The sequence below is a fragment of the Tupaia chinensis genome, unplaced genomic scaffold (assembly GCF_000334495.1).
Source record: "Tupaia chinensis unplaced genomic scaffold, TupChi_1.0 Scaffold000460_1, whole genome shotgun sequence".
NCBI classification, from domain to species: Eukaryota; Metazoa; Chordata; class Mammalia; order Scandentia; family Tupaiidae; genus Tupaia; species Tupaia belangeri.
In genome coordinates, this window is record NW_006159969.1 from 207,562 (window position 1) to 220,805 (window position 13,244).

The 13,244-nt window shown below is 37.1% G+C and overlaps 1 pseudogene; it reads left to right on the plus strand.

Moving 5' to 3' along the window:
* The first annotated feature begins 1,486 nt into the window (after nt 1-1,486).
* LOC102498520 (WD repeat domain phosphoinositide-interacting protein 3 pseudogene) lies at nt 1,487-2,814 on the plus strand (annotated as a pseudogene).
* Nucleotides 2,815-13,244: the final 10,430 nt, after the last annotated feature.

Below are 13,244 nucleotides of genomic sequence, written 5' to 3' on the forward strand. Positions count from 1 at the left end.
CAAGAGAGTGACTATGATGTCCATGAAAACATCATTACACCTTAAAATATGTGTCAGCTCATTTGCAAGGCTTTGACTGTTACTGAGGTTGAAATTTTTATGTTTCTTACCTATTTATGTATCTTCTTTCTCATATATCCACTTGTCTTTCTAGATTTTTAAATGTACGACTATTAAATCTTCATCATAATACAAAGATTTTTCTCCACTTTTTGACTGTGTATAGATTTCCTTTATGATGTACTTACTCTTCTTTTTCATCTTTCTCTTATTAGATTTCAGGAAAATTTTATTTATAATATGATATTATGAAAACAGTTATTTCTCCCTTACTTTTTCATTAAATTTTGTTTCTGAGTGTTCTTTTTTCCCCTCAATCAAATCTAGTGCCTGTTTTTGTTGTTTCTGAAATTTAGTTAGGTTCGCTTAGGAAGTTTTTTCCAAAAGCATGTTTTGTAGGTTTTTAAAGAAATATTAACACTTTTCAGCACCCTGGAAATTATTTTTATGTAATTATTAACTGATCATTCTATTATTACTATTTAATTTTTATCCCATCTTTCTCTACAATTCTCATGTCACCTTTTTATATTCTAAATTATTTATAGTTATATAGCTCTACTTCTTGTCCTGTCTCTTCCTACAATAGTATCATATCACATCAATTACTGCTTCTTTTTCCTTTTTTTTTTTTGGAGAGGTTTTCTCTATAGGGTGCGTGCGCTCGCCAGAAAGACAGAGAGAGACAGAAAGCAAGAAATCACCCCCCCAGAGGGGATGGTCACGCCGCAATCCCTTCTCCTCCATTCTCCTCTTGGGATCTTGGGCATGCACGCACACGCGCCCAGCGTGAGTTTAAGCCACTGGGTCCAGGACGCGAACTGCGGTCGACTACTTGGGAGTCCAGCGACATAGCCATTATGCTAACTGCTGTTTCCCAAATTACTGCTTCTTTATATGAAGCATGTTATTTTATTTATTTATTTATTATTCATAATTTGTCAAAGGGTATATGCAGTTGCCAGAGAAAGAAAGAGGGAGAGGTAGAAGGCACCCTCTGCGGGACATGGTCATGCCACAATTCCCTCCTCCACTTCTTTGTTCAGAATTTTGTATGTGTCTGGTGTGTTTTTCTAGCTACTGTATCTAGGCTAAAATTGTGTCGTATGCCATGTGGGATCCAACTCCCTTATCCACCAGGCCATCCACTGGTTCCTATAAATCATTTTATTACCTTTTAGGATAAATACCCCTTTATTATGTCTCTTCAACATTTGCTGCACTAGTCTGAATTATTCTTTCAGATGAATTTTATAATCAACCTGATATAATTTTTTTAAAAAATCATTGAAATCACCTTGCAATAGATTATCTTAATTTTGAAAGAATTTCTATAATATTTAGTGTACCAATATGTAAGATATCTAAAACGCATAGTAATACAAGCCATGTAGCCCTTGCCTGCTGGGTCCTGGCTGCCAGCTAGATGCACTCGGTGCTCTTTGGGCTCCCTGGTGATCATGTGCTTCTGCCCAGCACTTCTGACCTAAACACCCTACAGGACCTGACTGCTCGGTCTCTAAAAGCTATAGGCAGTACTGAGTACTGAATCTCTTTATTGTAACTTCTACCTCAACTGACTGTAACCTCTCTCAGTCTTTAAAAGCTATAGGCAGTACTGAATCTCTTTGTTGTAACTTCTACCTCAACTGACTGTAACCTCGTGTTCAACACAGATCATTGATGCTTTGCTTTGCATAAAGAATGGAAATGGGATTTTGAGTCTGTAACACTATTCAGTAAAAGAAAAAAGTAAACAAGAATTTATAGAAGTAGATGTTTGCCGTGTTGAAATATTATTTCACTGTAAATGTTCAGTTTTTGTCTGACATAGGTCAAAGCGGAAATACTTCCCCACAAAGGGATGACTGGAAAAAGGAGACTATTATTGTAATACAAGTTTCTACAGAAGTTAAGGTGTTCAAATTTTGATGAGATAGAATTGCACTATTTTAGACTCCATGATTAAGGTGTCTACATCCACATCTTCTCCTCATCAGTTGCCGGTCTTTGAAACCACTGGAACCCTAAATGCTTTTTGTATCTGTGGCCCAGTAGCTGGGAACAACTCTCTCCTGGCCTTCACAGCCATTCACACACATCACATAAAGCTTGTGAACCTGGTCAGCACCAAGAAGTCTTCTGTAGATATTCCTGTAATGAAGGTGTCTTGAATTGCATGACTACCAATGTGCAGGGAATAATAATTGCAACCACATTTTTAAAAGGAATCCTACACATTAGCCCCCTCCCTTTTTTCTTTTTTAATAAAGAGTATTTGCTACTTCCTCAGGGCACACCATCTAGGAACTATACAGAGTGTCATAAGCAGTACATATTTACTGCATTAACTGCAATCAGGAAGCTCCCTTCATCCTTGTGTATAGCAACCACGGCACAGTGCATATTTTTGCTGCCGAAGATCTAAAAAGGGATAAACAAATGGAAACTGTGTCAGCCAATTTCCTTCCAAAATACTTCACTTCCAAATGGAGCTTTTCCAAATATCAAGTACCCTCAGGCTCTCCATGCATTTGGCTCTTTGGAACAGAGTCAAATTCTGTCCCCACAATTTGTGCAGATGGCAGCTACTGCACATTTCTATTCAACCCCAAGGGGGACTGCATTCAGGCTGTCTGTGTGCTGTTTATAGAAATGACCAGTGACAACTTGGGACTCTTTACAAGTGTGTTTAATCAATACCCACAGCTGACCAATCATACTGAAGCACTGAAATATGGACTTTGTTGGTAACAAGTGCAAGGACTGTCCTGAGTGATCCCGTCTTGCAGCCATATGTGGTTGTTTGCTTTCCTAAGGAAGATGTCCCATTTCCAGTACTAAAAGAGTAATGAGGCACAGTAGGTACTTAAGTCACTTTGAACAACTTCTGCCTGACTTTTTTTAAAAATTCAACTATGAAGGTTCACATTAGCAGTTCCACTGCATTTTTTAAAAGAATTATTTATTTAATTTTATTTACTATTGTTATCACTAATTTAATTTGTGTGCTCACCAGAGAGAGAGAGGAAAAGTGAGAAAGCTCCAACCATGGTTAGCCATGTGAAATTCTGGTGCCACAACTACCATGCCACCTGCTGGCCCCTCCACTGCATTTTATACCTAACATTTTGGAGATGTCATATGAACTAAGGGACTGAACAAGAGGAAAAAGTTTTAATGTATTTTGACAACAGAATCCATCATTTTTACTGAGCCTCCAATGGAGAAAGGAACAAATATATAAACATTAATTCTTACAGCATAAGATTTAAATAGAATAATAATGCCTACAGCTTGCCTTAGAAAAGGGTCAAGAATTCCTTCTCCAGTCCAAACATGAAGAACAAACACATACCCGAGACAGAAAAAAATCAACATGGATATTTCATCTTGTGTAAATTAAGCATTGTGATCTTTTCTATGCCTGTAATATGCACGTGCTGATGTTCTCCTGTTTTTATAGTGGAACTGTTACAACTAAGGCAAATGCCAGATCTACCCAATGAGCAGAGGCCTTTGTGATATCACTGATGGGAGTAGCCAGTCTTCATAGAAACATAACTGGGTTTCCTGAATGAGGAGAATCTACTTTAATTCTAAGTTAAAACTAAATGTCTCTCTTAAGAGTATGGAACAAACTAATTCATAGGTTTTAAAATTACTCATGGAAACAATGTTATTTAATTTATAGTATATGGAGAACATTCAGTATCTCTTTCCACAAACTCCTCTGGGGAGTTCTTTTGGTGTTAAGTATCATGCCTTAGTCTGTCATTCCATCCTTTCTTCCCTCCATCATTTACAATGATAGCTACACATGAGCATTTTAGCAATAAAAGGCATGTAACAATTTTTTAACATTTAGTAACTACGATATTTTATGGACACTTATTGGTAATTGGTACTCGAGGTATATGTTTAATTTTCTAAAATTTTCTTTAAAGAGACTTAATTTTGTGTCTTTGATTTGAGGATACAAACACTTAAAATCTGGATGACAGCAAGTTTTTAGATTTGCAAATTTCTTTCTGTCATCTAATTGTCTTTGTATGTGGATCTCAAAGTAAAATATGCATATTGCTTTTCTATGCATTTAAGGTTTATTTATTTCTTTCATGAGAGAGACAAAGACAATACCCCCATGAGGGTCTTGACACTGCAATGCTCTCCTAGCTTCAGCCAGCCCCACATCATGGGTATGTGCATGCCCAGTGTACTCATTTTGGCCTCTGGATGTGAATCTGGACCTATTCCACGTGTGTCATCCTCACAGAGCATCACGTTCCACTGTGGCACCTCTGTCTAGCATCAACTTTTCTGTGCAGTTAAGCAAGACATTTAATTTGCAATGTTTCTTTTAAATAAGAGTGACCAATAGTGTGGTGAAAAAAAAAATTAAAGCTAGTACCAATATCAAAATCTGTCAAAATGTTATCCAGTGAATATTTGAACACACATTTCTAGGTGAGGAAACTCCATAATAACATAGATATTATTATTTTGGTAAATTAATTTAGACGTATATTGCAATACTTACCTCATAGAGATTTTACTGATTTTTCAAAAAATTTTTTAAGTTTAACAGTAAACTAAAAGAGTTAAATAAAAATACTGAAGTGTTTACCTTTTCAGCTGTTTAAAGTATTTTCAAAAGGTGTTAGGTTAAAAATGTTATCCAGTGAATATTTGAACACACATTTCTAGGTGAGGAAACTAAAAGAGTTAAATAAAAATACGGAAGTGTTTACCTTTTCAGCCGTTTAAAGTATTTTCAAAAGGTGTTAGGTTAATCAGTGGAACTAAGTGAAGTAAACATAAAGGCACATTTTAGAGTGATAGATGTCCACTGAGAGTGTTCTATTTCCAAAGTGGACACACTCTTATACTAATTTTTTAGAGAGAAACTACTAGGAGTAGGCACAATTTGTTTTCAAATTAATGTAAGATGTCTTGCAACACAGTCAGACATGGATTAAGCAAAACTCTTTCAGCACAATTAAAAACACCAGTTGGCAAAAAATAGAAGTCAAATAATGTTAATAGGAAGTTATGATTTTTTATAAGATTTTTGTCATAGGGTGCATATGCATGCCAGAGAGAGATAGAGAGAGGAAAAGTGAGAAATCCCCTCCACCAGAGAGTACTGCCATGCCGCAGTCCCTTTTCCTTCATTATCCTGTTGGGATTTTGAACATGCACGCACACCCACCCTGCATGATTTTCAAGTCACTGAATCCAGTACACGGCTATGTGAGAGTCCAGTGCCTTAACTACAACACCACCTGCTTGCCCCAAAGATACGAATTTCAAGGGACTAACAGATGACGTAGCAGTTATGTTTATGAATTCCCACATAGTCAACTGTGGTTCCAATCCCAGATCAGGTGGCACCCACACAGGACACATGTGTGTGCATGCCCAAGGTTATGTTTATGAATTCCCACATAGTCAACTGTGGTTCCAATCCCAGACCAGGTGGCACACTCACAGGACACATGTGTGTGCATGCCCAAGAGTCTGAGAGAAGAATAGAGGAGAGGGGATTGACTTGTGGTCATCCCCTCTAGGGTGGGTATTTCTCACTTTATATCTCTCTGTCTCTGGCAAGCGCATGCACCCTACAGCAAAAAAATCTCTTTAAAAAAAAAAAAGAAGATACGATTTTTAAAAGAAACTAGAAGATTTTTTGAATGAAAGTAATTTTTGAATTACAATTTGGCAAAAGCCATGTGATTTTTAAATATTTCCTATACTCTAGAATACAACTAGCCTCAGTAGGAGTGGAAGAATCCCATCTACTTATACATCTTTACTATCATCACTACTTTCCTTTTAGTTTTAGGATAATTTCCAAAAGCCTCCAGCAGGACATTACCCATAGCAATAAGTATAGTCAGTAAAGTTTGGTGTTGGGAAAGATGTTTAAATAATTTGAAGAAAAAGCATTTACACAGATGACCAAATGAATTTCATATATAAATATTATTTAGGCCCAACTATGGTGGTATAGATGTTGGAGTGTCACTAGGCAATGCTGGAGCCATATGGGAAGGCCTGGATTTGGTTCTTGGGCTGATGTGGTCATGCTAGGCATGTCTGTGGGACGTCACTGATCCTGGCTGGCTAGAAGGCTCGGGGAGAACCACAGCATGACAAGATGCCATAGGGATCCTTGTCTTTTTCTCTCTAAAAATAAATAAATAAACTTAAAGGTAATCTTTGCTATACATAACCAAAAAAAAGCACAGAGAAAAACAAAATAAGAAGTAAAGCATAAAACAATTATACCAGAAATGTGAGTGATTATATGATTTACTTAAGATTGAAAATACATAAATATAGATACAATTTGTCCAAAGAATCACACACAAAAAAAGTCGGTCGGGAATATAGTTTGAAGAAAACATTAATTTTATTACATTAGAGAATAAAATATTTTTTATGTTGGAAAAGATAGATAAGAAAAATAGAAAGTGGGGAAGACAATGCAAATAAATGTAACGGAGTCTAAAACATCTGTAGTACATGATCATGTGCTTGGTAGCCTTCATGGGCTCCCTCTGGAAGCATGACAGGGAGCCAGGTAGTGTGCAAGGAAAAAGGGAAGTTCAAATTCCCCACTTTAGGGACATTTCTGAGCATCCCAAAGTATCTCCAATACCTACAAAGAAAACTCCCTCTTCTCTTAATTTAAAATAGAAAGGAAATGAAGACAGATATCCCAACACAGGTGGTAATAAGACACAGAGAAACAATTCACAGGGTATAGTTGTCCATTGTATCATAAAAACATCTCACATCAAATTTGATGATGACAAGTAATTATTAATTATATGCTGTTTTGTCTGTCAAGCTCTGTGCTGTTAGTGCAACCACACATCACATAATCTACACAAAAGCAATCTGGCAGGTTATGGAAAATTTTTTTTAAAAAGTAGCTTACACTTTGACCCAGTAGTTCCAATTCTAGGATTCTGCTCTCAGAAAATCATAAGAAAGGTGAAGATGTGAAGAATGATTTATGTACAAGAATGAATATTACAGATGTCTAAGAATATAGAAAATTGAAAGCAACTTAAATGCTCAATGTTAATTGTTGCATAATTTATGAACTAGCCTTATGGTATATTATACAGCTATGAAAATATTGTTTTTAGAAAATATTATAGGAAAATGCTTACAGTGTAATTTATATAAATAGAAATAAGTGGTAAACATGTAATGTTATGCATGCCAGTGAATGGGAAGGAGTGTGCAAAATATTTATGGTGGTGATTTCTAAGTCCACCCTTTATAAATATATTTTTCATACTTTGTTAGTGTTTTACTAGAGTATGCAATACACTTATAACCAAAAAAGGACCCACTTAATTTTTTTTTGAGTAAAAATATTCTTTTTCAGCCAGAGTGTACACACAATTGCCAAAGAGACAGATAGAGAGAAAGGGTAAGGAAGAAAACAGCCCCAGCAGGGTATGGTTATGCCACAATCCCTTCTCCATTTCTCCATCCTATTGATATTTGTTGCAAGGATGCACATGCACCTGGTGGTATATTTTTCAAGCTGTGGGAACTGGGATTCACACCACAAGACAGCCATGTAGGATCTGGTTCCAGTCACTAAGCCTTGGGGCCAGTTCTAAATTTTATTTTAATATCTAATTATTTCAGGGGAAAAAATCTAAAATGCTATTAATACATTTTACTTCAAAATATGTTATTTTAACTAAGTTTTTGGTTTAATTCCAAATGTGTTCTTTAAACTCACCTTTGTGAACAAAACCACTTAGTTTTAGGAAGTGATTTTAGCACTTGCTATTCTATTGAGAAATTTTTACCAGCCTAACCCTCAGCTCAAGCTACTAAAGATTGATAGGCACAAATGTTGAGTAATACACAGTGATTTTTTTTTCCACAGGTACAGAAACATTTGTAGAGACTGATAGAGTAGTTCTTTTCAAACAATAAACACTTTACCTTTCCAGACATTGACACTAAAAACAAACAAAAACAGTTTTCTTACTTTGACTTTTCACTTCTCTATTTGTTTTGGGTTAAAAGGCAAGTATGTCTTCTGAACTTGCATACTCAAAAAATAGTGCTTCCAGGGACCAGCAGATGGCATAATGGCTACATTGTTGGACTCCCATGAAGTCGACTGCAGTTCGAGTCCTGGACCTGGTGGCTTAAACTCACGCTGGGCACGTGTTCTTGTGTGCCCAAAATCCTGAGAGGAGAAGGGAGGAGAAGAGATTGCAGCATGGCCATCCCCCCTGGGGGGTGATTTTTTGTTTTCTGTCTCTCTGTCTCTCTCTGTCTTTCTGGCGAGCACACATGCCTGATAGCAAAAACCTCTCAAATAATAATAATAATAATAAATAGTATTTCTAGATGAAGCAAACATAAAGAAAATATACATAAACATACAATTCCAGGGTAACTAAAAATCCCATGACTGTGTGCATGATCCTGGGGAAAACATTTCATTACATCCTATGTTGGACTTTGCATTCCAAATATTAAGATTAAATTTGTATTATCACTGGGTTTTAAAATTTTGTGTTTCAAAGAGCCTTCACTTCGTTATTATGACCAAGAGGCGTTGCAGTAGTTTTGCCCTTTTTCATCGGTAGTAATAGCATCCCAGAGGTTTTCTAAACTACTAATCAGACTATGTTTCTTCTCTTCTTAGAACTCTTTGGAGTCTCTTCTTTCCCTTAGGATAGTTGTGAAGATGGTAGTATTGCTTTGTAGGATTGACAACCTACTTTTCCTGCCTCTCACTACTCCTCCACTACCTCTGCCCAAGCTCTCTTCCAGCTACAATCTGTGTTCTTTCTTGGCTTTGTAACTTCATTGGACATTTATTTTTCATCAAATATATGTCTCTGCCTCTCTGGTAAAAAAGAAAAAAGCTTCATCTTATAAGATTCATCATAGATATAATTGTCTTGGTGAAACCTGCCTACCTGCCTCAAGGTAAGTTAGTCTTTCCTTCCTCTTCAGTCCCATACCACCCTCAAGTCTGCTTCCCACTATACCATTTATTGTGCTGATTTATATGAATATAATTGTTTGTTTATGGCTACACTTTCTACTGGACTATGAATTTTTGAGGATGGGGACTATGTGAGTCTCCTGTTACTGTAGCTGTTCAAGTCCAGTGCTAGAACCAAAGATGAGTAGACAGCAGTTGGAGCCCAGCCTTACATGGGTTGATTGCCAAGGTGACAATGGGTATCCCTTTGGTTCTGAGCATAAACTATTTTATTGCATAGCTTGCCATTCTTTCTGGGGAAGTGGGAGAAGGAGATCGAGGAAATGGGGCTGAGTATGGGGTAAAGTCTCTGATAGTAATATTCCTTTTATAACTTGTGTAACTTTAATCAATGCCTTCAATAAATATGATCTTTTTTTCACATCATTTCCTGATAGCCCAAGACTCTAATCATTTAAATGTACTTTCCTAACTATACAACATTTGAGGAAACTACTGGGCTAATAATAACTAATGTTATTAAGCATTTCCTATGTGCCAGCATTCTTCTAAGTGTTTTACATATATTAAGTCACTTAATCTTCACAATAACCAAAAATAGATACTTAGTCTGTTTTTCTATTGCTAAAGAGATACTTGAGACTGAGTGATTTATTAAGAAATAGAAGTTTAGGAACTCATAATTCTGATGGCTAAAATGTTGTAAGGCATAGGCATGGCATCAGGCTAGCCTATGGTATGGCTCAGCAGACACAGAGAGGATGACGGGCATATGTAGCTCTAATGAGAACTAACCCCTTATGAAAACCAAAACTAAGAGGTGTCACAAAACATCTTTAATCTATTCACGATTGTGTTGTCTCCCAAATTACTTAAGCAGATGCATATCTTTCTGGCCAGGTCAATAATAGCCAACTACATCACAATGCCGACACCATTCACTTCACTTCATATTATCACATGGGCTTTTGATCATTACAAAAAGAAAAGTTATAACACTTCAATAAGATATTTTGAGAAAGGGGAAAGAGAGGTCAATGCAAATGCCTTTTATTGCAATGTCGTATTGTAATTGTTCTATTACCAGCTATTGTTTTTAATATCTTACTTTGCTTAATTTATAAGTTGACTTTATCATAGATATGTATGTATAGAGAGAAGCATACTATGAAGAGACTTCAACAGGTAGCAGAAAACCAAGTAAAAGCAGGGGATTATGTTGGTGCAACATTTTTTTTTAATCCATGCATAGTTTCTTCATAATACACATTTTCCATAAATTTTTTCAAGACTCCTTGTATATATAAGGTTAAGTACTCTCCGCAGTTTCAGAATCCACTGGGTATGTATAGAGAGAAGCATACTATGAAGAGACTTCAACAAGTAGCAGAAAACGAAGTAAAAGCGTGGGATTATGTTGGTGCAACATTTTTTTTAATCCATGCATAGTTTCTTCATAATACACATTTTCCATAAATTTTTTCAAGACTCCTTGCATATATAAGGTTAAGTACTCTCCGCAGTTTCAGTAATCCACTGGGGATCTAGGAATGTAGCCTCTGTGGAAAAGGGGGGACAACTGTATTATTAAGTGGCAAATATGGACTTCAAAGCCAAACATTACGCTTCTTAAAGGTCTCTGCCATTCATGGTCAGAGATACTATTTTAGTCCATTTTTGTCTGTTGCTAACAACCCAATACTACTAACTTAGTAATTTAGTAAGAATAAGGCTTGATTTGGCTCATGATTTGGAAGTCCAAGGTCAAGGATGAGGGTCTTTTTGTTGGTGAACTCTCTGCAGAGTGTTGAAGTGGCACAGACATTACATGGTGAGAGAGCAAGAGTGTCTATCCTTCCGTGTCTCTGTGACTGGTCTTTCTCTCCCTCTTCTTATAATGCCATCAGAATTCAATAATAGGGATCCCATGCTGATGATTTTACCTAATTCTAATCATCTACCCAAAGTCTACCTTTTAACACCCTAGGTGGATTAAGTTTTCAACATCTTCCCATCATTGCAATGGCCGTCAAGTTTCCAATACATGAATTGTGGTGTGTGTTGGCGTGGGGGGTCACATTCAAATACATTGCAAGTGCTTTTTCCTCAGAATGTTTGCCTTCCTGTCAGACTGTTAGCCTCTGAACATTTGCTTACAGGGCTCAAGGTCAGCATTAACTGAGCATAGCTGTTTTTGGAAATGGTTTGCTTCTGCAGCTCAGGAAACAACCAACCAAGTTCATGTGACCTTGCTACCCTCTGCACTTGTCATTCGTGTTATTCTCGTGACCCTTGAGACTCTGTTTTTCTTTTATTCCTGTGTACACACTGTGGCCAATTGATCTGAAAATAGATAAATCTGATCACCTTACTAACCAGTCCTTTAATAATACATCTCTTCTTTCAAGATAATATCCAAACACCTAAGTAGAAAGTAGAAAGCCTTGCATGAGGTGGGTCCTGTGCTCTTGTTTCAGATCTGAGCTTGGTGGAAGTTAAGAATAGGTAGGAAACTGGGTCATGAGGTGACCCTGAGTGGCTCCTTAGTTTGAAGCTCACCCTAATACCTATGCCCTAAATACATTTCAAATTCACTCAGTTTTCTCATGCATTTACACATACTCCCTGCCTTATCTTCGCCCCTTATGTTAGTCTGGGTTCTCCAGAGAAACAGAAACATTAAGATATAGAGAGAGGTATAGACAAATACAGAAAAAGATTTATTATGAGTGCATCGTCTCACTTGAAGATGAAGCCTAGAAGTCTCAAGATCTGCTCTCTTCAAGCTGGAGAACCAGCAAAACTGGTGGTAAATTGAAAGTTCCATTTCAAAACTGAAGACCAAGAACCAGAGGAAACAATGGTGTAAGTGCGAAGCAGAATCAGAAGGCTCAAGAACTAGGAGCACTGATGTCCCAGGGTGAGAGAAAAAAAATATCTTAGCTCAAGCAGAGAGAACAATTTGTTCTTTCTCCACCTTCTTCTATTTTTGCTTCAACAGGGATCGGATGATGCCCACTAGCAACTTCTTTTCTCAGCCTACTGATATACATGCTAATCTCTCTCAGAAGCCTTACGTGTCTATATGTATTAACTGCTGGTTCTGATAATGGTTAACATTAGAGTATCCCTAAACCCAATCATTTGATATAAATTTGATTTAACTATCAAACTCCTCTTCATAAAAAATTCTTATTTATCCCCAAGTGTTGAACTAGGCCACAAAAGATTGTTCTAGGCTGGAGGACCTAAGGGCATGACTCCTTAGATAATGGCTTAATAAGTTTTATAGAATCAGCAGAGGGAGAAGTTTAACTGAGATGTCCATCCCATGGTTATTAGTTTCCTGTAGCCACTGTAACAAAGTTCTATAAACAAAGTGACTTAAAGCAACACATGTTTTTTGTTTGTTTGTTTGTTTTGTTTTTGTTTTTTGTTTTCTCTCAGAGTTCTAAAATCCAGAAGCCTGAATGGTATCACTGACCCTAATCAAGGTGTCAACAGTGACATACTCATTCGAGAAGTTCTAGCAGAAAATCCATTCCTTGTGGTTTCTTGTTGTGGGAATTCTTTGGCTTGTGGCTGTATCTCTCCAGTTTCTGCCTCTATTTTCACATTTTATCCTCATGTAATTCATTTAAGGATCACCCTGATAATCCAAGATTAACTCTCAATCTCAAAATCTTTCATTTAATCACCCCTGGAAATGCTTGGTTTCCACATAAAATAATGTTTACAAGTTTCAGAGAAGAGGATCTAATATCCCTTGGAGGCTATTTTTCAGCTTTCTGCCTATAGGGGACTCTGGAACTCAGATGATCCATCATAATTATCCCCTATTTGAAGCAAGACAGTTAAGCTACTGCATCTCTACATTGTAAGTCCGGTGAGTAAGGTTACCTCTGAGGATGGGGGCATACCTTGGCTGATGGAGGCTCTTGTTAGGAGAAGCAATTTCTTTTTTCTTTTTTTTTTTTTTTTTTGGAGAGGTTTTCGCTATAGGGCATGTGCGCTCGCCAGACAGACAGAGAGAGACATAGAGACAGAAAGCGAGAAATCACCCCCCCAGGGGAGATGATCACGCCGCAATCCCTTCTCCTTCATTTTCCTCTCAGGATCTTGGGCACGCACACACACGTGCCCGGCGTGAGTTCTAAGCCACCGGGTCCAGGACGCGAACCGC